The sequence below is a fragment of the Martes martes genome (assembly GCF_963455335.1).
Source record: "Martes martes genome assembly, chromosome: 12".
Lineage (NCBI taxonomy): Eukaryota > Metazoa > Chordata > Mammalia > Carnivora > Mustelidae > Martes > Martes martes.
In genome coordinates, this window is record NC_137900.1 from 55236275 (window position 1) to 55261441 (window position 25167).

Here is a 25167-nt window from a genome sequence, read left to right on the forward strand (position 1 = left end):
TAATGTTAATAACTTTAATCTCCACAGTTTTCCATGCATGCCATAAAATATGAATGAGGGGTCCATTGTTTTCACTGATAACAATATGGTTTGAGTCATTTAAAATATAATTGCTAATGACTAAGACTTCCTTGTTTCATTAAAGTGTCCAGCTTGGGACCAAATAAAGCTATGTAAAATCCTTTGTGTCCCAACTAATATTATTATTTGAAATCAAATTCCCAGCAACCATAGAAAGCATATTAACAGAAGGCAATCAAATATGTCTGAAGAAAAATCTTAACTGAAGCTATCGTTAATACTCCCTTCATACAATATAATTACTTGTTTCTTAAAACTTTTTAAAATAAAGATTTCTTTTTCTATTTATCAAAGAAGTACATTCCCATCGTCTAAAATTTGGAAAATATATGTAGCCTCACAGCTTGGGAAATGATAGCATAGTATTTTGCTTTATTGCCTTAGTTGCATTTTTAGTGTATATCTGGAACTACATACATAATAGTCATTAATTAAATTAGCTGGCTGGCTGGCTGGACAGGTGGGTGAATAGATTTTTCATTCAACATTGTGTCATGAGATTTTATAATACCATTAACCAACTTTAGAAAGTTGTATTTGATGTTTGTATGGTAACCTATTGCTTTATTATGATTTAGCTATTCCCTTATTGTAGGCTTTATAAAGTTCAATTTTTAAAATATTTTATAACACTTTGAGAAACATTTGAAGTGTTATATTTCCAGAACATATATAAATTTCCAATATATATATGTATATATATATTTTTTTTTTTCACTATTTTAGATATATTCTTAAAAGTGAACTTAACAATGTCAATGATACAAATCTTTAGGAGATCTAGATCATAACTGACACATCATCTTCCAGTAGTGGCAAATCAGTTGCTCGGACTTACTTTTCCAATCACAGGATATATTAGAGCTAACTACAGCCTCATCAGCTTGAGACTTTTTTAATCCTTTCTAATCTTCCAATCCATGATCATTTCTAGGTTCCAAATTTGTTTACTGTTTTAATTTGAACTGTTCTAAGTACAGATGGAATAAATAACATATGCAGGCTTGTACCGTTTGCTCATGGTAAGACATTGTGTATGGTATGGCAAATAGCTTCACATATTAGTAGCATCAATGACTAATTTAGTCTCTTCATATACATAAGAAAGTAAATCTCAAATTCCTTCCTAACATATGGAAAGGAAAGCTTTCTATTCAAAAAAAAAAAAAAAAGGAAAAGGGATACTGTAATCTAAACAGGTTCCAACAGAGGTGGACATGTAGATATTTAACTTTTTAAAAATTGTGTTAAGATACAAAGAACATAACATTTACCACCTTAAGCATTTTTAAGTGTATAATTCAGTAGTGTTAAGTATATTCAAATTGTTTTGCAAACAATCTCCCAAACTTTTCTGTCTCTCAAAACTGAAATTCCATACCCATGAAACATATCCCTATTTCCCCTCTCCTTAGCCACAACCACCATTCCACTTTTTGTGAATTCGACTACTTCAGATACTCATATAAATGGAATCATTTGGTATTTGTCTTTTGGTGAATGGCTTATTTCACTTAGCATCATGTCTTTGAGGCCCATCCATGCTACATTACGTGTCAGAATTTCCTTCCTCCTTAATGTTTAGGTATCTAATTTCTAAGTTTCTTGGATCACCTGACACGGTGCCAGCTCATTAAAGAAAGAAATCTCTTCCAATTTCCACAGTTTGATATTCCTTTCACTTCCTTTCCATTCTTTTCCCCACACTCACTGATGACTTCTTATGCATGGAAGCATCCCTTGTCCCAATTCCAAGGGATATACCTAAATCCATTATTAATCCAAAATGGAAACTTAAGTATAATGCCTGGCTTGGATTCTGCCATCATATGAATCTTCGACTTCTCAATGGGATTTTTCTTTTAGCGTGGAACTTTTTCAAATGTCCTTAATCTCACCAAGTTTTCTTTAAAAACCTCTTTTCCAGAAATGTCTCACTGTAGTTACTCCCCTTTCTCTATATATCCCTTAAGAAGTCTGATTTTCAGGGGCGCCTGGGTTGCTCAGTGGGTTAAAGCCTCTGCCTTCAGCTCGGGTCATGATCCCAGGGTCCTGGGATCAAACCCTGCATCTGGCTCTCTGCTCAGCGGGGAGCCTGCTTCCTCCTCTCTCTCTCTCTCTCTCTCTCTGCCTACTTGTGATCTCTATCTGTCAAATAAATAAATAAAATCTTTTTTAAAAAGTCTGATTTTCAAAATATACTTTACAAATATTCTGTCTACTTCTTGATCTCCCAGGCATTCCTTCCACTTCTAGCAACTCCTCAGAAATTATTCTCTGCATGGTAACCATATTTATTTTGTAAAATTAAATTGATATTGATTCTTTTTATCATTTCCCTTTTAAGGAGCACTCAACATGGTTACTTATGCCTTTCATCTTAAAATTTCTCATTATCATTATCATTGACTCATGCAGTCAACTTCTCCTTGCCGGGTTTTCTCCCTTCTTTCTGAATTCTTCTTTTCCAGTTATTTGCATCCTCACTTTTCACTTTCTTCATAAATGTTACTCTTTCCCAGGTGTCAGTTCCCAGGCCACAGACTGCTAACCTTCTCACTCTGCAAATCATCACACATTCATGAATGAGATCATTCATAACCCAGGCTTCAAGTGTTGGTCCATTCCAACGACACTTCTCCCTTCCACCTTCAGACTCATAAATACACGTACTTAACTGACACCCAGATCATTCTGGCTGCCCTAAAAACATCTCAAACTCAAATACTGTACTACATATCATTTATAAGAACTAAATGAGAATTTCTTTTGTGAATAAATGAATAAAAGAATATATGGATGATATACTTACATATAGATGTAGCTGTCCTGACAATTTCAATTATTTCACACACCCCCTAAAATCGTTACTCTATTTGGTTGTCTAGCTCCTTCCCAGTCCAAGCAATCATACCAAGCCCAGAAAATCAGCACTGTAGAAAAGTGTTCCTTAAATCTAACTGTCTGAATCCTGTCCAGGGAGTTGTTTTATAACTTTATCCTTCCCTTGAAATTTTTAGAAGGGTACTGATGAAGCTACAATTTCAGATATCCCCACATGACACTACTACTTAACGATGACTTTAACTAGTGACTTTTCCCAATTGGAACCTTAATTTCCTCATTGGTAATTTGAGGATAAGGTTAAATGAGCTCTAACAATCCTTCTAGTTCTCATACTTCATGAAAATAGGTTGAATATTTAACAGTTCAGGCACTTTCACACTTACCTTCCAACTGGGTCATAATGCATCACTTATCATACACATCAGCCTTCAGTTAAATAGATCAAAGGTCAGAAATGAGATGAGTGTACAACGGAGGAGAATTTGTAAGTAAACCACATTACTACTACTTTAGACAGTTTCAGTTGCAGCATCCAAAGAGATAGTAATATCTCTTGGAGTAACTTCATAACAAAACCTCAGAAATCTTTACCTTCCACAATAAATTGCTACAAGTGATTTTTGTCTCTTTTTCATTCATTCTACAATACAGTAAAACAGTCAAGGGCATGGGCTCTAAAGTTGCTCAAACTTTTGGCCTACCGGTTGCTTGGGGATCTTTGACTGAGCTGATCTGGGCAGAGGATAGACATTCTGCATTTTCATTGATCTCTCAAGTGATATGGGGGTCATATGCTGCTGGGTAGCAGATGGAACTTTTTAGTAGTAGTAGGGCTACAGAACCACACAACCAGGTTCAAATCCTGCTTTCTCAACTTATTAGTTCTATGATACGAGGCAAGTATTAACCCTATCTGACTCTCAAGTTTCTGATCTATAAAATGGAGAACACAGTAATACAGACCCTATAGGACTATTATGAAGATAAAATGAGATAATCTTGCCAAGTTCTTCAAATAGTGCCTGGCAAATAATACATGCTTAGTAGAGGTACTATTTAGCATTGGATGAGGTTTTTCTTTTTTTCTCTCAATCTAGCTCCAACTCATATTTCCATAGTTTGCCTATCAAAGCTAAATACGGATTATGTGATTATGTTTCCCAGACACTGTCTTATTCTACAGCACTCTCAAAGAGTAATATATGAAAATAAAACTCTTCCAAAAATGGAAGCTATAGACAACACTTGAAACATACGTCTATGATTAATAAACGAATATGATAAATCTGCCTAAATTAAGATACTTCCTCCATTGCTCAGAAATCTATAAAGTTCTTCATAGGTTTACTGAAAAAGTCCAGATGACTTAACCAGATATTCAGAGCCCAAATGCGTTGCTGACTTTGTCTTCCATCATTGCCCCTCACCCACTAAACTATCTAGTTAAACAGAACTATGTACAGGTTCACACATACATCACATGTTTACCCATATGGTGGCTGACTAAATATTGTATTTTTCCCATTTAAAAAATGTTTTAGTTAGAATTTTTTTATTTCACTCTTCCACATTTGACAGATAATTTATTTTTCAAATTCCGAGTGTGAGATAGGCAAATATTCTACTCAACCATGAAACTCAGTACCTGAGTATACAGCATATTAGTAATATCCATCAGTCATCTCTATAGCACTTTACACACTGAGAGCTTTCTCACATACATTATATACCCTTATAAAGTAGGAATAATTACCTTCATTTTGTAAATGAACAGTCTAAGTCTCAGGGTATATAATTAATTCATCAAATTTAATACAAACTTTTCAACAACACAGTGGATGTGTCATATAATTTTCCTTTAGTTTGATTAGATAAACCAAAATAACTAGGCAATTTCTGCAGTAAGCAACTTCAAAATGGTCACCATGATCCCCTGTTACTCATACCACTGTATGATTTTTCTCTTGGGTATGGATTTGATCTGGTAACCTGCTTTTAACAAAGAGAATATGGTAAAAATAGTGGGATGCCACTTCTGGGTTTAGGTTACTAAATATTGTGATTTCTGTCTTTCTTTCACATTCTCCTGATCTCTCACTTGACTGCATTGATGAAACCAGCTGCTATTACATGAGCTGCCATATGGAGATGCTCACAAGACAAGGAACTGAGGGCAGCCTCCAGTCAACAGCCAGAGAGGGACTTGGATCTTAATATGATAGGTCATGACTAAATCTAAGGGACAGTCACATAAGGGTGTTTGGAAACATATCCTACCCCAGAAGGGCCTTGAGATGACTGTGGCCCCAGCAGAACCTAGATTACAATGTTGTGAGAAAACTGGAGCTAAAGGACCAAACTAAACCATGCCCAGATTCCCAACCTATAGAAACTATGGGATAAGGGATAATAAACATTGTCATCTTAAGTCATTGAGTTTTGGGGTAATTTTTCATGCAGTGATAAATAACTAATTCAAGTTTCAAATACCATTATAACTTTTACGTTTATAGCTAAAACTGTATGAGATTATGTTCCCCAACATGCTGCATTTAGAAATTAATGAAGTCTGGTCAGCAAGATGACAGAATAGAAAGGCATTTGGATATATTTTTAGAAACATAAAACTCAACCAAAATCAATAAAAGGAATCCAAAATGAAAAGGAAGAAATAAAAGTATCATTCTTCACAGATAACATGATCTTAAATGTAGAAAACTTTAAAGAAACAGAACATAACAAATTTTAGTATGTGAAAAATTATAACCCTTGTGCACTATTGGTGGGAATATAAATGGTGCAGCCACTATGAAAAAAACAGTATGAAGGTTCCCCAAAAAATTTAAAATAGAACCACCATATGATGCAGAAATCCTACTTCTGGGTATTTTTCCAATATCAATATCCAATTTATCCAAAAGAATTGAAAACTCATGTTCCTTGCAGCATTATTTATCATAGCCAAGAGTGAGAACAATTTAAATGTCCATTGATGATGAATTATAAGAAAATATGGTATATGTACAATGGAATATTATTCAGCCTTAAATAAAAGGAAAATTCTGTCTTATGCCACAATATAGATAAATCTTGTGGACTATGCTAAGTGAAAGACACTAGTCACTGAAGAACAAACACTACAGGATTCTCCTTTTTACAAGGTATCTAAAAGTATCACAGAAGCAGAGAGCAAAACCAGGGCTGGGGAGAGGAAGCAATAGGGAGTTGCTCTGCAATGGGTAAGGAGTTTCAGTCATGAAAAATGAAAAAGTTCTAGAGATCTACCATACACCAATGCATATACAGTTAACAATACTGTAGTGTTCACTTAGAAATTTGTTAAATAGGATATATTTCATTTTAGATTAAAAAATAAATTGTAATCTGAAGATGGTATACATATGCAGATGAACACACAGAAAAGTTTCTCAATTATTTTAGAGATTCTTTAGATAATCAAGTGTTCACATATATTGTCCCATGAAAATAACAGAGGAAAATTCAACTTAATGTCATTAGGTAATAAGTTTAAAAAGTCATCAATTAGCGTAATTGGTTGCAGACAGCAGAAATAGAACCTATCTAAGCTCTAAAGATTTATTTATTTATTTTGGAGAGAGAGAGAAAGAGAGAGAGAGAAGAGGAGAGGGTGGGGAGGGGCAGAGGGAGAGATCTTCAAACAGACTCCCCACTGAGCACAGAGGCAAGCAAGGGGTGAAGTATGACATCATGACCTAAGTGGAAAGCAAGAGTCAGATGCTCAACCACCTGAGCCACACAGGCGACCCAAACCCAAAGTTTTATTTTTTTAAAGATTTTATTTATTTGAGAGAGAGAGAGAGAGAACGCGTGCACAAGCACAGGGAGAGAGGGAAAAGCAGACACCCTGCTGAGCAGAGGGCCCTCCGTGTCGATCCCAGGACCCTGAGATCACGATCTGAGCTGAAGGCAGAGGCTTAACCAACTGTCCCACCCAGGTGCCCTGAAACCAAGCTAAGTTTTAAAAGGGAAATTTTGGAAGTATATTAGAGACATAACCCAGTTCCTGGAACTGGCTGAAGGGTTGAGAGCCGGCTAAGCACCATGTCAGTGCCAAGGCAGCTCTGAAAATCAGTAAGGAAAACCAAGGAGCAGTGTCAGAGCAGGTGTGGTACACTCAACTCATTGATTCCACCACCACTACACTGAGTGAGTGCTCTGCTCTTTGTGTCATGGGCTGAAGAGTCAAAGTCATGCAACAGTGCAGCTGACTGGATGAGTTTATTTTATGTGCTCCTTCATGTAGGTGCCAAGAGACACTATGGCTAATTGGTTTCTGACAGGAATTACCCCCTCATCAAAATGCTAATAAAAAGAAAATTTTAAATTGGGAAAGCAAAAAAAAAAAAAAAAAGGGGATAAACTTTACTATATTGAAGATTATTGGTTTTTGTCTGCATACATACAAGTTTTTGTTTATTTTTCCCTTTTTTTCCACAGTGGTTTTCATGATTTGGATACAGATATTTCATTATATGCATTACTTTGAGATTTTTTCCTTTGTCAGAATGCTTCACTTTTATTTTTTCTTAATTTCAAAAGTATTTCTAGATAATTCACATGGAGTTGAAGTCCTGGCAGCTGTTGCTTAGAGTAAAATAGATCACCCTAAGAATCCCCCACATGTAATTATAACTTCATATTGTGCAAATGTCATCAGTCACGCATTTTTATTGTTCTAGGCACACATTGTGGTGATCCAGGTGTAGAGATGGATGTTCATCTGGCCAATTTTCTTTGCTGTTACTAGAGATGGTTTATTTTCTCTTCCATCTAAATTTGAGCAAGAAATATCTTGAGTCAGATCCAAGAGCCTATGATAGCTCTATAATTTTTTTCAAATAAAGACAGAAGAAAATATTGTGTTATTTTCTTTGGTGGTCATTTTCTAACACACTGTTTTCATCAAAAACATAATTACATGGGACAATAAGATAACAAAATTCAAACTATCCTGATTTGTAGTCTATTTATCAAAACTCCTGTAAATGCCACATTCATAACAATTATCTGTGCAGTAGAAATGTCAAATTCTACCTTAAGCCAATCAATTACTGAATAAAGATATATTTCCATGGCACAGGAATAATTTACCCTCCCCAAATTTAAAAATTTTAAAAATTTTATTATTTTAAAAAATTTTGGGGGCACCTGGGTGGCTCAGTGGGTTAAAGCCTCTGCCTTCGGCTCAGGTCATGATCCCAGAGTCCTGGGATGAAGCCCTGCATCGGGCCAGCCCTCGGCTCAGCGGGGAGCCTGGTTCCTCCTCTCTCTCTGCCTACTTGTGATCTCTGTCTGTCAAATAAATAAATAAAATCTTTAAAAAAATTTTTTTTAAATATTAAAAAAAATTTCCCAGTGCAATTAGTGCTGAGTTCATTTAACACTGAGTAAGAGTAATCATATGAAAGAATGGCAATGATGCCCATGAACATTGAGGATATGTTTTTATTTGTTTTCCATTTCAGATGGGATGGTAATCTTGGTGTTAAATCATAAAGAAGAATATATTTAAAAAATTGCATATTTTGGAAAAATCTTTCTATAGATAAACACACACATACAGAGGCAGAGAGGTATATATATGATATATATACATACTTAGATATGTTTGTGTATTGTGGTACATTGGTATCAAAAAATACTATACTGCTATCTCTAAAATATGGCCACTAATTTTTCATTCTTATCACTGGTAGAGTTTAAAAAAATACACATAAAAGCAGCACCACCATACCACTTGGACACAAACCTAGACCACAGCCAAGACTTGGGATGGTCTTATTATCATCAACATGAACATTTAGCACTTTTGCAAGAATATACCAAGCCAAAAAGATATTACACAGCTTTTTGAACGTCTACTGCTTTAAAAGACTTAGTAGAAGAGTGAAGGAAAAATATTTATTATCATTTTCCTAAATTAGTAAAAACATTCTCATCTCATTAATACATGTTTCAATTGTTTTATGTAAGGTAACAGTAAGACAGTAAACCTTTTAATGAACTGTGAAATTGAGGTAATTTTAAATCAAGACAAAGGTGGCAGAAAACTTGGGACTGTACAGAAATAAAATAATTCTTCAAATATTGGCCTCTGCAAATGGGGAAATACACACACACATACACCCCACAAACACTCTAAAGCACTGTATCATTTTTTCAAAAGTATGAGGTTAGAAATATGAAGTCCATTCAATAAAGAAAAGCCATTTTAAATTTTCACCTACATGCAGACAATGATTAAATATTTTCTAGAAGGATCAGGATAATTTTCAGTATCTCTAACAGCTGAATATTTTCTGTTCTCATGATCTCAGTCTAGAAAATGTAACAGAATAAATTAATAATGAATATTACAAAACATGTATGTATTTTAATGGATATGGGTATATTCTTCATTGCATTTCTCAAATTGAATATTTTCTTCAAATTGCAAATGCAATATGGAGTATTTCTTTAAAAATAAATTATTTACTATTTTATTAAAAAAATAAAATGAATGATATATTCTATGCTTTTCTTTATCCCCAAGCTTAATTAGGACATAAATATAACAAAAGTAGAAATACATTTCTTCACTTTGATTCACTTTCACCAAGACTTCTAAGTAATCTACATGCAAGATGCATCACAAAAAGCAATGAGCTTGATAATTTCAGACCTATTTATGTTCACAGACTCCAGAATCAATGTCTATACTTCTTTTTCAAAAAAAATCCAACCTTTGATAGGCAAAGCACAGCCTGACAGAAATCAGTAATTATCTTCCAAATATATCCAAATTATCATAAACACATCTTAGATATTCTGTAACTATTTTGATATATTTGATATTTAGAATCTTAAAACTTCTAGACCATATTTATTTCTATGGGACCAATCCGTAAAATTCTTTCAGATATATTGCTTCTTCCTTGTTGTATAAGTGAACATTGAGTTCTTTTTATTTAAACCACCACAAATTAAAACCATCTGCAAACTAAATTAACATACAGCAGATTCCAGAAAACAAAATAAGGTATTTAATAAAGCTAATTATTTCTACAATTCTTTAGTGATTCATTGGCCAATCTCCAAAAACTATTTCCAAATACTCCACATAGTGATTTCAGAATTATATTAAAAAATACACTTCTTTAACCTGATGGTATTTCTGGGTAGTAGCCAATTTTATAACAATGATTTTCTTAAGCTACGTTTATTTTACAAATCTATGATGATCTAAAATAATGTCCAATGATATTGCTGGTGATGATCATGGTGAAAATTCTTTATACATTCTACTGCATATTTCCTCTTTTAAAGTGCATATTATTTTAATTCTAAATTTGTTTGGGTATGATTTTAATTACTCATACTAGTCTCCCTAAAATTTTATATGAACTTAGTTGATCCTTCCTGGAGCACATGAGCCATTTCACTGAGTAGTCAATGCGTTTTAAGGATCTACTTTTGCCAAAGAACCTCTCCTGTGTATTGGTGTTCAATTTCACCCTTCCACAGAAGCAGATGCAGAGAGGGGCTGAGAGGTGAAGTAATTCTTCCAGTTTCAGAGTTAAAAAATGACAGAGTTGGGATTAAGCTTTTGGTCCCTATAATTTTGGTGGTCCCACTATATCTGGCCATTTTATAGTGTCACCTCCTACAATTCCAAACATTGTATTTCTGCTATATTTTCTTTTTTTAGCAATCATTTTACATAAAACATTTTCATTCCCTTTTAATTTGTACTGTACGCTTCAATACCTAGACAAAGTAATGGAACAAAGAGCATGAAATCATATATAATCATAGGAAACATAAATGCATATGCACTATTTCTATTCGTTAAAACTGATTTTTTTTCCAACAACAATTGTAATGTTCAAGGGTAAGTATATAATTTTCTCTACAAATGTGGACGATCACTACAGGATTTTGCTCTACAAGAAAAATTGGAAGAAATTATCCATGTGCCAAAAAAAATAAACAGATAAATAAAACTATAGGGCCAGTTGTTTTTCAAACATTTAAAGCTTTACGATATTGTATGTGAATAGGGGGAGAATGTTTTATCTATGCAGTTATTTTTACCTCATCTACTAAAAAAGAATTTCTGGAAGTTGAGTGTCTTTATTGATTGTCACAGAAGAGGGTCCTTGAGGTGATAGATGTTAATTCCTAAATATATCTAGATAAAATTCTCAGAGACTTAATGGTGTCATTAAAGCTTCCTAATACATTAAAAAGAGTCAAACTTCAGCAGTATAAACACAATAAGAGTAAGAATATCAGAGTGACATTTTCTAACCATATTTTGGTTTAATAGCTCATTTTATTTTTAATTCCTCGTGCCAAAAGCAGTTACAAGGAGGATACAGAGATAAAAATACACACACATTCATACACACACACACACACACACACACACACTCCCACACAGAAATGTAGATAAGCTGGTCAATTTTGGATTTACCCAAACTTATATTGCTGAAAAAAGACATGGCATCATAACCAATGTCATCTTTCAATAATTCCCAGCAGACCATTTCTTACAGGTGATTGTTGCTATTTAACAATGCCCATCAATAGTGAACCTCCCACAGAGAAAGGCCTATGTGAAATAAAAGACAAGTAATCTTACAAAAAAGGATGGTAGGAGGTTAAATCAGTATAATATACTACACAGTATAATCCACATTAAATAGTACATGAGCAGCTATAACCTACCCAATTCCAGTCAGAAGTGTCCAACTATCTTTTCTGAAAACATTATCATCTCTTGCTTCTCCTGAGTAGCAATGGGAAATGTGGGGGCCATTTGCTGTCATTCTCAAGATTCCAAAGCATAGCTGATCCTATAAGTACTCCTGAATTTTTCCACTTGTCACTCCAATTGTTAAACTCCAGGGACCTTTGGTGATGGAGCAGAATGGGCCCATTGGTAACCAACTCCATGGCAGGTTCAAAAAGCAGCAGATTTGATGGATCCTCTGGAGAATTCTACCAAACATTCAAAGAAGAAATAATACCATTCTCCTGAAGCTGTTTCAAAAAATAGAAACAGAAGGAAAACTTCCAGACCCTTTTTATGAAGGCAGCATTACCCTGATCCCCAAACCAGGCAAAGACCCCATCAAAAAGGAGAATTTCAGACCAATATCCCTGATGAATATGGATTCTAAGATTCTCAACAAGATCCTAGCTACTAGGATCCAACACTACATTAAAAAGATTATCTACCATGACCAGGTGGGATTTATCCATGGGATGCAAGGGTGGTTCAACATTCACAAATCAATCAATGTGATAGAACAAATCAATAAGAGAAGAGAGAAGAACCACACAGTCCTTTCCATTGATGCAGAAAAAGCATTTGACAAAAGACAGCATCCATTCCTGATTAAAACTCTCCAGAGTATAGGGATAGAGGGGACATTCCTCAACTTCATAAAATCTATCTATGAAAAACCCCCAGTGAATATCATCATCAATGGGGAAAAGCTGGCAGTCATCCCATTGAGATCAGGAACACGACAAGGATGCCCACTCTTGCCACTGTTGTCCAACACAGTATTAGAAGTCCTAGCAACAGCGATCAGACAACAAAAAGAAATAAAAGGTAATTCAAATTGGCAAAGAAGAAGTCAAACTCTCTTCACAGATGACATGATATGCTATATGGAAAACCCAAAAGACTCCACCCCAAACCACCAGAACTCATACAGCAATTCAGTAATGTGGCAGGGCACAAAATCAATGTACAGAAATCAGTTGCTTTCTTATACACTAACAATGAAAATATAGAAAGGGAAATGAGAGAATCGATTCCATTTACTATAGCACCAAGAATGATAAGACACCTGGGAATAAACCTAACCAAAGAGGTAAAGGATCTGTACTTGAGGAACTCCAGGACACTCATGAAAGAAATTGAAGAAGACACAGAAAGATGGAAGAGCATTCCATGCTCACGGATCAGAAGAATAAACTTTGTTGAAATGTCTATACTGCCTAGAGCAATCTCTACTTTCAAAGCCATCCCAATCAAAATTCCACTGGCATTTTTCAAAGAGCTGGAACAAACAATCCTAAAATTTGTATGGAACCAGAAGAGACCCCAAATTGCTAAGGAAATGTTGAAAAAGAAAAACAAAACTGGGAGTATCACGATGCCTGATTTCAAGCTTTGCTACAAAGCTGTGATCACCAAGACAGCATGGTACTGGCACAAAAACAGATACATAGACCAGTGGAACAGAGTAGAGAGCCCAGATATGGACCCGCAACTCCATGGTCAAACAATCTTTGACAAAGCAGGAAAAAATATTCAGTGGAAAAAAGACAGTCTCTTCAATAAATGGTGCTGGGAAAATTGGATAGCTATGTGTAGAAGAATGAAACTCAACCATTCTCTTACACCATATACAAAGATAAACTCGAAATGGAGAAAAGACCTCAACACAAGGCAGGAATCTATCAAAATCCTAGAGGAGAACATAGGCAGCAACCTCTTCAACATCGGCCATAGCAACTTCTTTCAAGACAAAAGCAAACAAAAGCGAAAATGAACTTTTGGGACTTCCTCAAGATCAAAAGTTTCTGCACAGCAAAGGAAACAGTCAACAAAACAAAGAGGCAACCCACGGAATGGAAGAAGATATTCGCAAATGACACTGCAGACAAAGGGCTGATACCCAAGATTTATAAAGAACTTCTCAAACTCAACATGCACAAAACAGATAATCACATCAAAAACTGGGCAGAAGACATGAACAGACACTTCTCCAAAGAAGACATATAAATGGCTAACAGACACATGAAAAAATGTTCATCATCATCAGCCACCAGGGAGATTCAAATCAAAACCACATTAAGATACCACCTTACCAGTCAAATGGCCAAAATTAACAAGAGAGTAAACGACAAGTGTTGGAGGGGATGTGGAGAAAGGGGAACCCTCTTACACTGTTGGTGGGAATGCAAGTTGGTGCAGCCACTTTGGAAAACAGTGTGGGGATTCCTTTAAAAATTAAAAAAAGAGCTACCCTATGACCCTGCAATTGCTCTACTGGGTATTTACCCCAAAGATACAGGTGTAGTGAAAAGAAGGGCCACCTGTACCCCAATGTTCATAGCAGCAATGGCCACAGTCGCCAAACTGTGGAAAGAGCCAAGATGCCCTTCAATGGACAAATGGATAAAGAAGATATGTTCCATATATACAATGGAGTATGATGCCTCCATCAGAAAGGATGAATATCCAACTTTTGTATCAACATGGATGGGACTGGAGGAGATTATGCTGAGTGAAATAAGTTAAGCAGAGAGAGTCAATTATCATATGGTTTCACCTACTTATGGAGCATAAGGAATAACACAGAGAACATCAGGAGATCGAGAAGGGAAGTGAGTTGGGGGAAATCAGAGGGGGAGATGAACCATGAGAGACTATGGACTCTGAGAAACAAACTGAGGATTTTGGAGGGGAGGGTGGTGGAGGATTGAATGAGCCTGGTGATGGGTATTAAGGAGGGCACATATTGCATGGAACAATGGGTGTGGTCCATAAACAATGAATTTTGGAACACTGAAAATAAAATAAAATTAAGTTAAATTAAAAAAAAAAAAAGCAGCAGATTTTGAAAAGCCCTGGCCACTAGGGCTCCTGCTTCTTTTGACTTTAGAGTCACTATCATTTTCCTGTATTTTCCTTCATCTCAACCAGAGTACTTTCCCTCCTTAATGTTCTTCCAACGACCTCTCTGCTCACTTAATCATCCTTATAACACATACTTATTAGTTTCCTTACCCAGGAAAATTCTTATAAAATTAAAATATTCACTTGTGAATGCACACATCATAAAACTACTTGATTAAAAATTTAATTTTTTGTAGATTAGATTTATTATTGCATTTTAATACAATTAACTAATTTTAATTAAGTCAAATATTTTATATTTTAAAATCTTCATTTCAAGTAGGTTAGATATCTTACAAGTTGAATATTATTCATGCTATTAATTAATCATAATTTGTGATTAGTTAAATGTTAATTAATGGGCAGAACTGATATTCAATCCCCACATGCCCTGTTGAGTGTCAGCCTGTTTCAAAGACCTAGGTTGTACTCAAAGAACTGTGCAAAGTTCTGGGATAAATTGGTACACACCTATCATGAATTATCAGCTAACTAAGTCAAAGTCCAAGTTCAGATTCCTATGACTTGACAGGAGTGTCCTCACAAGAAGTGCAACAGAAAAATCTTTCGGAATGCAAAGACTTAGAAATTGAAATCCAAGGAATACCTGTTCATTTTTCCCCACTCTTTAAAGTTTTATTTTATGTCAGAGTTGGTAAACAGACACAGGGGACTATGTCTATCTTGCAGTACTATCATCATCCAACAAAATGCACAACCTGGTATGGTCAACAGGTTTATAACAATGCCAAAAAAGTCAAAGCAACTGTCAATGAACAACAGGAATAGGCCATTAAGCTTGGACTCCATATTTTTGCTAATATTTCAAAATCTAAAACAAAAGCCTTTAAAACCAGAGCAAAGTCTGAAAGATTAAAAAAAAAACAAAAAACAAAAAACTGGTGAGAACATCAGCAATATCCTCATCGGTCTCATGTGAAATAAGGTAAGCACCCCTTAATAGCTTAGAGTTAGCTATTAAAATATGTTACAGAGTATACTCTCTGAATTTCTATTTAGTAAAATACAAAATGGGAATTTAAAAAAATTACCTACTTCACTTATAAAGATCAAGTGGCATAATGCATGTAAAAATACATAGGAAAAGGACACACATTTATTTATTTATTTGTTTATTTATTTATCGGAGAGAGAGAGAGAAAGAGTGTGTGTGTGTGTGTGTGTGTGTGTGTGTGTGTCTGTGTGTGTTGGAAAGGGGCAAAGGGAGAGAATCTCAAGCAGGCTCCACACCCAATGAGGAGCCCAACTTGGGACTCGATCCCAGGACACTGAGATCATGACCCAAGCCAAAACCAAAAGTTCAACATCTAAATGACTGAGTCACCTAGGCACCTAAGGGTTCAAAATTTTTTTACTTAATTTTTAACTTAATTTTTGACTTTCTTAATAAATATGCCCTGTTAAAAACAATTAAGAAATGATAAATAGCTTATGTTCTGTAATACTAAGGAAAGCATAAAGAAATACAGCATTATCCAAGCCTGTGCATGTTCTTGCTAATTTTGTCTCACCATTATATTTTCCTTGCATTTAATTTTATTTTACTTCATATCTTTATTCTTTATTCCTTATGTATTTTATATATGTTTTAAGAATATAAAGTTGCTTGCTCATTTAGGAAGGCCGTTTATATTAGTAAGCAGAATCCACCTTTTGCCAAGCATTCATTAAAGCTAACATAATTCATTCCAATCAATTTCTTCATTTTTATTTCCAATGTTAATGATCCAATTTGCATTCTTTGCTAAGACTCATAATTTTGGCAGTATCTACTGGGTAGACAACAAGACTGCCATACAATTTAATATCTATGAAAAAGAGCTTTTTAGTGTTTATTTTTAGCACTATGTGCTGTGTAAATGACAGTAACTTTTTAACAAAAAATAGATACCATTTTGTCTATATATTATTTCAAATAAAAGCTTAAGCTTAACAATATCATCTAATAGCACTACAAAGTATTTTTTAATTGATCAAATTAATTCAGGGAAATTTTTCTTACAAGCCAAACCAAATTTTTCACTCTTGAAGGGGATAAAACAAATATGCAACAACGAAGTCAGCCCTTACTCCATATATTCAAGTTTCTTTATTCATGCAAAAGATCATGAAATAACCCAACTATAAACAGAATATGACCTAGACCAATGACCATGTAACTCCTGGATCTTTATAAACCTGAACAAATGACAAAGGGATAAAGGCACAGAACACCTGCCTCATCCTGGACCTTTTGCCATGTGACCCAGGTAAGATGTTTTCTCTACTGAAAGGGACACAGACACACTTCTATTCAAACACTGATGGGGATATCCAGATGCATGAAAAACAAGAGAGTCACTCTGATTTAAATTAAGCATCCTATGAATTTTATAGTACTCTTCAACTGAAATTGTTTTGGCTAATGGTATTTATTGAACAATTAAAAAGCATATTTAGAAAACTGCTTTAAGCTCTTGCATGTCCTCCAAACACTATTGAATAGGAATCTGTAAAAGCAACATGTTTCTAACAAAGGGAGAGGCTCTATACTAAAAATAAGCTGCCATGAAATAATTTCAGATTTAATTCATTAATTAAATTCAGATTGATCAATGGAAAATTCCTATAAAACTTTATTAAATATCCCAACTTACTGAAAAATGTGATCAGCTTTATTACTAATGATTTTACAGGGAAAACAAACGCATATATATTTTGTCCTGTGGAATCCATGTACTACAGCTTTATCTATTCTCAGCTTTCAGATAAGTACAGGAAGCTGCAGTTATCATACCATCAATAGAAAAGATTTATTTGTAAGGAAGAGGAGAAAGCAGACATGCTGAGGTAGAAGGGGAGAGAGAAGCGTCAAAGTCATTGTTCCTTCTAATACAAAGATCCACCTCTGTAGCGTTAACATCTCGGGCTCTGGAGTCTCCTTGTCTGGCCAATGCATCCTCTTCCATTTCTGATCTTCCAGTGATAACAATCTCTTTAAAACGAATTCCCAGCAATGGGAATGATGTCATGTACTTTGGAAAGGCTCAGATGAGACAATATACAGAAAGCACTTGTCAGAAGGCCTTATAGGCAATGTTTTCCTCTTATGGTTATCATTATTATTTCTTCTCCATGAGGAAAAATAATGAATCATTTCCTTTCTGTTCCCAAAGAAAGAGGAAATATTACCCTTCAGTTTCTCACATTACTCTTCCCACAACCGTGCCATAAATTACTATGTACTTAATTCCTGGGTGCTAGGAAGATCTTTTCCTTTTATAAATGTTAAATCTCAGGACATATTTAACAGTAAAAAATGTTTTTCTTAAAGTTGCTATAGTCATCACTTACACAGCTGAAAGATAGATCTTAATTTCCTAAACTCTTAAAAAAATTTTTACTGTCTTCCTCCTACATAATATTGATGTTAATGATCATGAATATTGTAATTCACTAACTACAATTCTTCTCTTCCACAAGTCTCCAAGATTTGGTTTAGTATAAATAAATACATGACCTAGACACTTATTATCTTGTAGAATATTGTGAACTTTTAAAATAATAACCTAAAAATTAATGAAAAAATCACAATGAAAATTAATACTCTCTAAAATGTACATGAATGATTACTATCTTATTTGAATAATCTACTGTTAAGCAGAATAACACCCAGAGAAATATTTAGTATATAATTAGCTTTTATAAGATTTTGAACTTTTAAAACTGAAACAAGGCAGTGCGTTGTTAGTGTCAAATAAAGCTGTAGCTGTTCTTGAAAAAAAAGGCAGTTTATTCCAGAGTAAACAGCTTATACTGCCATCTCAAGGAAACCAAGAGCATAGAAAAAAATCATCTCTGTTAGTCGAAACAAACACACACACACAAAACAAAACAAAAACTTCTGTCATGGCAGAGTTACCACAGAATGAAAGAGGCACAAACCACTGTGATTATAAACTAAGAATTTAGAAGCTTTCTTACCACAACATTCCAGGAGAAGTGATAGTGACAAAAATCACACAGGGAATTCTAAAAGAGCCCTCAAAATTAAAGCTTTGCCCTCTTCGAATCCAATGCTACTACAAATTGCTGTTGGTAAATACATACCGGAGGAATACAGAATAAAAGGAAGCAACTAGAACAAAACATCAGTGTGTACTCTTCACTATGACAGATTAATTGTAAAACTACAACACAGCCCTTAAGATGTAACTCAAACCCCATGGAGAATTTGTAAGAAGGAAAAAAAAAAGCCCCATTAGACTTTTCACAATACACTGAGCAATTGAAAACGCATTTGGCTTTTATGTGCATCACTAAGAACTGACAGGTTATAAAGTAGTGTAGTTTCAACAATATTGGGATTTTAGTTACCTCTAAATTCATATTATAGCAGTCAATCAATTGTTGGCTTTAGGCAAGAGAAGAAGATAAAACAAATGGTTTTCATTTAAAACTGGGTTTCTTACCTATTCTTAGACATGAAACTGTAGATAAATGTACTTTGGTACGTGATTATATCTCATTTATGCATATAGATGGGGTATCAATAAATAAAACCAAAATTCTAGCATAGTCTGCATGCCATTAAATTTCCTCTGATAACTTCCAAGATTGAAGGACATGAAAAAGTTATTTGTGTCTTTGGAAAGTAACATTTCATTACTAATGGAACACTCCATAAAATGCTAGACTTCTTAGATAAGTCTTTGAATATCAATTTCACATGATACATCCACTACAATTGAACAGGAAACTCATTCAGCCGTATTTTTATTGTAAGATACTACCTAGGAATAAACTGAGCATATTCACTCTTTCAGGAAGCCAAGGTGTCACTTAATGTACCTTAGATCTAAATATTAAACCCAATATCTAAATTTTTATTGCTTCCTGGAATATATGTTTTACCCTGGAACAGAACAAAGACAAAGTAAAACTGAAAATAATAAGTAAAGCAATATATTTCGGCATATCCACTAGTTATTTAGACTACATAAAATGACAGATAAAGAATTAAATTGTATATACTCTCCAACATCCCCACTTAGATAAAAGATTTTCTGTAAAATAAAGGTATCCCAAGGCACCTAAGTGGCTCAGTCAGTTAAGTGGCTGCCTTCAGCTCCTGTCATGATCCCAGGGTCATGGGATCGAGCCCCACATCGGGGTCCCTGCTCAGCAGAGGACCTGCTTCCCTCCCTCTCTCTGCCTGCTGCTCTGCCTACTTGTGCTCACTCTCTCTCTGTCAAATAAATAAATAAAATTTTAAAAATAAATTAAATTAATAAAATAAAGGTATCCCACTCAAGAAATATTCAGTCTTAAAATTCAACAAAATGTCACTGAGCATATGAGATCTGCCATACATGAAACTAAATGAGAAACAGTCCCTTTCCAAGAAAGACTCACAATTAGAGGATGCTGTTGGAGAGAGAGACTCATAAATAAATAATTACAGTACAATGTGATATTTACAATTATGTGCGTATTGTGTTTTATACATACCAGAATGCTGTCCTGGCTATTCAACCTCACTTGTAAACACAATGAATCCTGAGAGAGAATGCCAAGAACTAAAGGTGAGCATGCATCATTCTGAAAACATATGAGTAATAAGGTTTGTTAACTCCTACTTTAAATTTGTTTTAATATTTGGAGAGTCACAGACTAAAGTGAAAATAGAAAAACACTGTGGTATATAAAACACATACCACAACTGCCACTATCTCTAGAAGCAGCAAGGTATTAATTAGGGGGAAAACTGAATATAATGTCACACTAAAGAAACCCAAGCTTATATTAAAAGATGTAGGTAGACAAGAAATTCCTCATTTAAACATAATTATAACTTGACACTCCTCCATTTATATTTTCCTTTTGATATCAAGAAGGATAGTAGAGTGTCTTGGTTGCATGAAAGCAATAATATCTGACTTGTGCAACAAAATAATTCCACTCATCTTTCACTTAAATTCATATGCAAGTTCAAATTCTGGGTGTGGGGTAGCCTTTGATTTGGTTTTGTTTTCTTATTTTATATTATTTTGGAAAATTCAGGGTCTTTAAAAGAAAATTTTGAGGGGCACCTGGGTGGCACAGTCGGTTAAGTGTCGGTTAAGTGTTGGTTTCACCTCAAGTCATGATCTAGTGGTCGGTCATGAGACTGAGCTCTGAGTGGGGCTCCATACCCAGTGTGGAGTCTGCTTCAGAATCTCTCTACCTCTTCCTCCCTCTCGGCCCCTCTCCCTGCTCTCTCTCTCTCTCTTCTTCTCTTTCAGGTAAATAAAATCTTAAAAATAAAAGAATTTTGACCTCTTCATGCGTCATTACCACATACTTGCTCCTCTGCAAGAATATATTTTGTCTTCTAAAAGATAAAGGAGGTATAGGAAAAAAATGCACTAAGGGATATTGCTATATCTTATTTCTTATGTGACTCAGAAGCAACTTTCTAGATTCATCTGTATGGACAATTTTCTCTTTAATAAAAAAAATTGCTTGTAGAATTACTCCTAATGCTTTGGAGTTATTCTTTATTCATTCTGTTAATCAGTGATGTACATTCTATTAATAACTATATAAGAACCTGCAAATGAAAGAGAATTTGGATAGGCTCCTTAGCACACTGGAGGAAGCACCTGAGTGGAATATAAAATAATCTTCTCTCAAGCCTACTGCCGCCAAAAGCATCACAGAATCACACTCTTGGGTCTCATCTCTATTGAGAAAAAGGAAAGAAGTATGTGCCAGAGGGTTATACTACAACATGAGATCCTACTAAACTATCACTCCATCTCTCCCCACTCAGTCTTTACTTTAATTACCCAAGTATGCGTGTTTATGTGAGAGAGAGGGAGACAGACAAACAGGGACAGAAGACAGAGACACAGAGACAAAGAGACTATCCTAGATCTTTATCCATCTGAATTCTGAGAAATTCCATTTCATTTTGAAAGGGAAGCTTTCACAGATCCCACCCAGCCTCAGTGCCTAATTCCTGATCCTTCCCATAATAGTTGTGTTTCAGAGCTCAGATCAGATGGCCTTGTCCCACTGGGAACTATAGGCCTCCTTTGAAAACTTAAGTGACCCAAAGTGCCCTTGCACTCTGCTCCAAATCTCAGGGCTACTGGTACACACTGAAGATGGAGTTATTTGAGCATGCACAAAAGACTGCATGATATCTAAGGCACCGGGAATAGGAAGAACTAGCAGGTAAGGGTTGGTAGTGGCATATTTTAGCAAACTCTCATTCTAATCTCCTCTTCCAATAACTGCAATTCCTCAGGGCTACATGCACACTGAACTCACCCTCCAGAGTGGGTCCTCTGGGCAGATCTTTCTCAGGCACCTTCATCCTGTCTTGTCATGGTCCTCAAGTCGGGTTCTAAATTACACAGCAAGCTAAGATGGCACACCAATCAACTGTGATCAAATAAAGCTGTGTATTTAGAGGATAACAAAGCAGCTTCCTAAGACAATATCATCCTCCTAGAGACAACATAGGCTGAAAGTTTCAATTACGGTTCACAGGCTGCTGTGATAAATTAACATCAAGTAACATCTGAAGAATACTTTGCAAATCACAAAATTCTTTCTCCTGAGTTACCTCAGAATTTTCACAACCACCTAACATGCAAAAATTCCTACCAGCCTCCTTTCTAGGATAAAGAATTTCACTCAAAATATGTAGGGATTTGTCCGAAATTCTAAAGAAGGTTAATAATTAAAGGTGGTCTTAAACCTAGATGTATGGTTTTCAAGCTTTACAGTATGTCTGAATCATATAAAGAGATTATTGAAACAGAGTGCTGGGTTCCAACCTCCTTTCTGCTTCCGTAGCTCTGAGGTGAGGCTAAAGAATGGTGCCTCTCAAACAAGTTCCTAGATCATGCAGATACTATTGGGCCAGGAACCCTACTTTGAGAACCACTGATCTATATTTTCTAACACCAGACCCAAGGTTATTTTCCACTGAAGCAATGAAACATTTTGGTTACAATGGTTGTTTCTGAAGCCTCAAATCTTAAGTTTGAGTAAAGTGGTTCCACACTTCACTAGCTATGACAAATTATGTGACATTTCTATCTTCCCTTGGACTGCAATCATAAAGGGAGGCGGTAATAATACCTATTTCAGAATGTTGGTGAAAATTAATTGAGATAATGTATTTAAAGTGGCCTAGAATTAATAGGTGCTGATGAAATACTACCTATTTCCCTCAAGGTATTATGTGGTTTATTACTTTTGAATGAACTTTAGAAAATTGCTCATCCTGTTACAATTCCTCTAAATTATACCAACACTCCAAAAATAATAAACATCTGATTATAAATCAGAGAGAATGTTACTAGTGCAGAGGTAATTATCATAAAACTACAAACAGATTTGATTTTTTTAAATGCCAAACCCATGCACAGTAAGAAACACATGTATATTTGATATTTTTCCTAAGGAATCAAGATAATTTGACAAATAAACAAGTGTGCTCTATGTCTTTAGCTCATAGCACAGACTACCAGCAACAAGGTAAGCTTATATTAACTTACATTCATTAATTTTAACTGAGTAAAGCAACTATACCCTGTGAATGTCTCAAAATTTTAACGTGGAGATACAAATGTGTTAGAATTCTTTTTTAAAACATTTGTTCTCAAACTTTACTGTGTTATCAGAATTACCTAGAGAGCTTAATAGATTGCCAGGCTGCCCCTCAAGAGTTTCTGATTCAGTAGGTCTGAGATGGAGCCTAAGAATACACATTGCTGATAATTTCCTGGTTGGTTCTGCTGGTCCAAGGGTAATACACTGAAACCACCACCTTACAATGAAGGAGCCTAATCACAGCAACAGAGAACACCTAAGGAAAAGGGTCTTCATGTAACAGACCACCAGATCTTAACAATAAAAACTACCATGCTTTTATTTTCATGAATCTATGGCCTGTAAGGATGGAAATATTATACCATTATTGAGAAGTGATTTAAATAGTGTAAAAAGACCATAAAATGTAAGGAATACAAATAAATGAATTCATATGGAAATCCTTTGTGATTATTATAAAAATAAAACTATTATAGAGTTATCAAAGAAGTCTTTTATAAATTAATCTTTAAATAGCTGCTGTTCACAGTTAACATTTGAAAATAAAAATTAATCACCTTCTCTAATAAACTGTAAGCTTCAGAGAAGAAAGAGTATCTTATTAACTATAGACAACACTGAGTCAAGGACATGGAAAGAGTTCAATATGTGTTTACTGAATGAATAATCATGAAAGGCAAAATGATTAAATAAGAATAAATTAATGAATGGATGGATGCAAAAGGCACTATTCAACAGAATACTTGAGTACCAAATATCCTTCCAAAAGCGAACGGTGTGAGAAATAAAACAGGTTGGTATATAACATGAATCAAACAAAATACTCTTCATGACATGAATGAACAATTACTGGGAGAAAATTAATATAAAAATATAGCAAGGAGTATGTTCAGATTTAATATAAAATTGAATCAAATATAGAATTATTAATCATCAGGGAAAAAATAACCTACTGGAAACCAGAAACAAACAGGCTATTCCAAAGAACACTTCCCAAAGATTATTTCATTATATTATGGCTTCAGCAGCACAGCCTTTAAAAGGCAATGTCTGGCTTCACTTGCCTGACAAATTTAAGAATCTTATAGATTCCATAAAAGAAAGAGAAAAGCATAAGAGAGAAGAATATTGAATATTACATATTATCTAGACTTTAGTTCCCACTCAGTACAAAAAAGAAGAGCTTATGACTGCATTAATCATTTTTTCAGCTTTGCCTTAAAATTTGAAGATATCTTGAAGTCATGAGTATTAAAAACACATCTTAACACTAAGTAAAATACTCATCATACCAAAATATCATTTTCAGCAGAAAAGAGCTGGATCAGATTTAGATTCTGACATTAAATAATTTTACTCTTCTCCATGTACGTGCAGTTATGGATGGAAAGAATGAGTAGGAAACAGGGCTTAGGAGTCTAATGTTACACAGAAACATGCTCATGACCTATTCTCATGATTTTTTCCTACTCCTAGAAAAGGTCCTTTCTAAATATCAGAAAAGCTGTAAGAAAATCTTGGCATGAGAAGAGCAAATATTCATTCACGTATCCATCCAATAGACTTACACTGTGGATTACAGAATACAAGAGGTGCTAAATTATAAGGCTATGAAAGCTCCAATTCAGAAGGAAATCATGTAAATGCATAGGAAATGATTCAGGATGACAAAGGCAGCAAGAACTCCATTTCTAAGAGTGTTTTGGAAAGCTAAAAAGAAGAGGTTTTTGCATGACAAATTAGTTTTCAAAGGTGAACATAACAATAACGCCTGTCCTACATGCTCTTCTAGAACATTGTTAATCCTTCATTAAGTAATGGCGTCCATGTCCTCTCCCCTTGAACTTGGGTGAGCCCTTGAGACTGCCTTGGCCAATGAAGTACAGATTAAATGATGCTATGTGACT